This window comes from Ursus americanus, chromosome 9 (assembly GCF_024610735.1).
Source record: "Ursus americanus isolate L20-20 chromosome 9, mUrsAme1.1.p, whole genome shotgun sequence".
Classification (NCBI taxonomy): Eukaryota; Metazoa; Chordata; class Mammalia; order Carnivora; family Ursidae; genus Ursus; species Ursus americanus.
Window position 1 is genome coordinate 47,653,530 of NC_142135.1, and position 4,511 is coordinate 47,658,040.

Consider the following 4,511-nt stretch of genomic DNA (forward strand, 5'->3'; position numbering starts at 1 on the left):
CAGGGGGTCTAAACTGGATTGGGGTGGTATCTGGGAGGCGGAGTGGGGAAAGCCAATGAATTCCAAAAGCTAGACAGCTGTCTGGCTGGGGGGGGGGGGGTGGCGGGGGAGATGGGCGGAAGGAGGCCCCCACCCCCTCCCTACCCTCTCTCTGAAACGTCGGCTCCTGGCTCTCCTACCTCTCCCTCCCGTCTCTCAAAGCTGCAGGGCTTTCTAACGAGCGGCGCAGACGTGCAAAAATGCGGGCGACTCTTGCCTCATCCTCCCTCCCTCTTCCAGGCTTTCCGTTGTTGTTTTTGCAGGAGATGGGGGATCGTAACTGTGCTTAGCCACCAACTAAAATCTGCAGCCCGGCGGCGCTTGCAGCCTCACTTCGAAGTTGCTTTTAGCGCAGGCTGGTTGTCTGGCTGCGGTCTCTGGACGCTTCTACGAGTTTATTTCGCTCCAGCGATCCGATTACGGTAGCTGGAAAGAACACGTCTGTTTGCCTGACCCGTGTTTGACTCCCTTGCAGGCAACTTGTAAGATCTTAGGAGCAGGGGATGGGAAGAAAGAGGCTGGGAGGGCAAGTTCTATAACTCCGCTATCCTTAAAGGGATTGGCAATACCCTGTTCTTGGAACGGCACCAGGCAGCATTTCCCAACCTAGCGGGTTCCTTTGGTCCGCAGGGCGCTGAGGGCTAGATCTCTCAGAGAGCTCCGGGAATCCGGGAGAGGTCTGCATCCCAGTTTGGAGCCTGGGACTGACTTACCCCTATTGTGTGAGCTGTATCTCTGCTCACGAGAAGTCGAGAATATTCTGGAGTGTTGGAAGGCCACAAACATAAAGTGAGTCACATTATTTAAAACGTAGGGACTCAATCTCCAAGACATAATGAAAGATTAGAAGAAAAGGAAGAGGAAAGGCTTCCAGAATTACTTGTATTTTTTCTCCCCCTTCCAAGTTGTTTCATAATATGATGATCCATGCAAAAGGAGAATAGACCTGACATACCCAATGCACACATGCAGGAGGTAAATTTTTAAAGGTCTGGTTATGGTTTACTTTGAAGAAGTCCGTGTAGTAGAAATTTATAACTCTAAGAGTATGTTGTAAATTTCTTCTTTGTTCTAGGTCAGTAATAATTTTATTTATAAAAAAGACAGCAAAGAAACATAAGCCTAATTTCAGTGCTATCGTGAACAAGGTTGCAATATACATTTCCTTAATTACTTTGACTTTTATTGATGCTAGTATTTTGTATTTGGGGATTACTAAACTTGAAAAGGAAATCTCTCATCATGGTAAAGATAGCTCATCCCCAAGGCATGTGGAATGACTGACCACACTCATAACCTGGACGCCAGGGGAGTCACTCCCCAGCGTATTTTTGTGAGCAGGGATCATTTGATCCACACAATAGCAATGTGGAATCAAGAACTGAGATAGTTCGGAAAATCCAAGCAAACAGCAAAGCAAATGCACTTAGACTCTGAGCTCAAATATGTCAGTGCTGATCAGAAAGCCTGCAGATTTGGGACGTCTGGAGTCAATTTTCGACTTTACTGTGAGACTGTGGTGCTATGGTTTGTGGTTCATGGAGGTGTTTTCTACTTCTTATTGAAGCATAATTATTTGTATCAGTAAACTATGATATTTGTTTCAATTCATCAAATCGTTATAATCTCTCTTTTTCTGATGTGGAGTTAAAGGTTGCTACCAAAGGATGCTACATTTCATGTTATTGGTATAGTAGTAATACAGATAAAGTGATTCTTTATTTAAGTATAGTTGACATACAATATAATATTGGTTTTGGGTGTACAACATAGTGATTGGACATTTATTGACATTATGAAATGATCACCATGTAAGTCTAGCTACCATCTGTCCCCGTACAAAGCTATTACACTATTAGGGACTATATCCCCTATGCCGTATTTTTCATGCCTGTGATTTATTTATTTTATGACTGGAAGTGCATACCTCTTAATTCCCTTAGCCATCTTCAGCCATCCTTTCCCCTATCCCTCAACACCAGCAACCACTGGTTTGTTCTCTGTATTTATGAGTTGTTTCTGTTTGGTTTTGTTTGTCCATTTGCTTTGTTTTTTAAATTCCACAATAAGTGAAATTGTATAGTATTTGTCTTTCTTTGTCTGACTTATTTCACTCAGTCTAGGTCTACCATGCTGTCACAAATGGCAATATTTCATTCTTTTTTATGGCTGCATAATATTTCATTATGTGTATCTCCCATATTTTCTTTATCCATTCATCTGTTGATGGACACTTAGAATGTCTCATGTCTTGGCTATTGTAAATAATGCTTCAGTAAACAGGGAAATATATATATCTTTTCAAACTAGTGCTTTCGTTTTCTTCAGGTAAGTACCCGAAGTAGAATTGCTGGATCATACATTTTTTAAGGAATCTTCATACTGTTTTCCATAGCGGCTGCACCAATTCACATTCCCACCAACGGTACGCAAGAGCTCCCTTTCCTCCACACCCTCGACAACACTTGTCATTTCTTGTCTTTTTGATACTAACCATTCTAAATGGTGTGAAGTTGTATCTCATTTTTGATTTGCATTTCCCTGAGGATTAGTGATGTTGAGCATCTTTTCATGAATCTGTTGCCATTTGTACATCTTCTTTGGAAAAATGTCTATTTTGGTCCAGATAAAGTGTTTAATAAAATCTTTATACCAAGCAAGGCCAACAATTATCTTATTGTCATTGTTTATGTATAGAAGGAATTTTATTATTTTAAAGATTTTATTTATTTACTTATTTGAGAGAGAGAGAGCGCACCAGCAGGAGGAAGGGCAAAGGGAGTGGGAGAGGCAGACACCCTGCTGAGCAGGGAGACCAAGAGGGAGTGAGGGGGTTTGATCCCAGGACCCTGGGATCACAACCTGGGCCAAAGGCAGACACTTAACCCATTGAATCACCTGGGTGCCCCTGTAATGAAGGAATTTCATTTTATTTTTTATTTAAATTCAATTAATTAACATATAGTGTTTTATTAGTTTCAGAGGGAGAGGTCAGTGATTCATCAGGTGCATATAATACCCAGTGCTCATTACATCAGGTGCCCTCCTTAAATGTCCATCATCCAGTTACCCCATCCCCCCACCCACCTCCCCTCCAGCAACCCTCAGTTTGTCCCCTATGATTAAGAGTCTCTTATGGTTTGTCTCCCTCTCTGGTTTCGTCTTGTTACTTTTTCCTTCTCTTCCCCTACTATCCTCTGTTTTGTTTCTTAAATTCCACATTGAGTGAGATCATATGATAATTGTCTTTCTCTGATTGACTTATTTCTTAGTGTAATACCCTCTAGTTCCATCCACATCGCTGCAAATGGCAAGATTTCATTTTTTGATGGCTGAGTAATATTCCGTTTTATATATGTATAAAATGTGTAAGAGGATTCCCCTTTCTCAGCATCCTTGTCAACATTTGTTGTTTCCTGACTTGTTAATTTTAGCCATTCTGACTCTTTGAGGTGGCTTTTCATTGTGGTTTTGATTTGTATTTCCTTGATGCTGAGTGATGTTGAGTGTTTTTTCATGTGTTTGTTGGCCATTTGTATGTTGTAATGAAGGAATTGTAAAAATGGGTTGCCATGAATTAAAATAAATAAAAGCCTCTCCACAATGAGTAAATAATAAAGACTGAACACAATGCCATATAATTTCAAATAAACACTAGGCAGAATTTGCAAAGTAAATACTTAATAGTTTTAGGTGCATGGTCTCAAAAAAAAATGATGGTTGGTGTTTTCAATGTATTATCCTATGAGAAAATTAATAAAAATGAGAATTTCAAAACAGTTAATATCAAATCATGTTATTTTCGACCATAATATATTTTTCAGAAACCACAAATTAGTCATCTGCATCTTAATTGATTTACTCCAGCATGTTTGCCTATAAATTTCAAAATTCTCTGTCAACAGTGCAAAGAGAGAATTTTAAATTGTGTTGAAGACTTTGAGATTTCGGGAGATGGCTTTGAAAAGATAACTGTTAGGTATATGCTGAGATACATAATGCCAGAAAAAGAGCTCAGAATGATCAACTACAAATTATCCGCTAGCATCATGACAGCATTTCTCTCAGCACTATCATTGGAAAGTTGATGTAGTGGGCAATTTGTAGGATTTTTCCCCCAAAATGAGCGTGCTTATACAAAGAGAGGAAGAGGGAGGTCGAAGAAAGAGAGTAAATAAGAGACAGACAGACAGACAGACAGACAACAGAGCAACCAAGAAAGATAATTTAGGTAAACAAAAGTTTTGGGGGGTTAAAATGTCTGAATGTGGAAGTTTCAACTAAGCCAAAATGGCTAATAAAAATCGAAACTTTATATTAACCTATTTAACTTTCACACATAACATAACTTTTACCTTCCTCCCTGACAATGTTTTTTGGTTTTGTTTTTTTCCCAAAAGGCTCAGGAAGCTTGAGTCACCACATTACGGAGCAACATGATAGCCCTAGTCCCTGACTTTGTCACCAGGAAC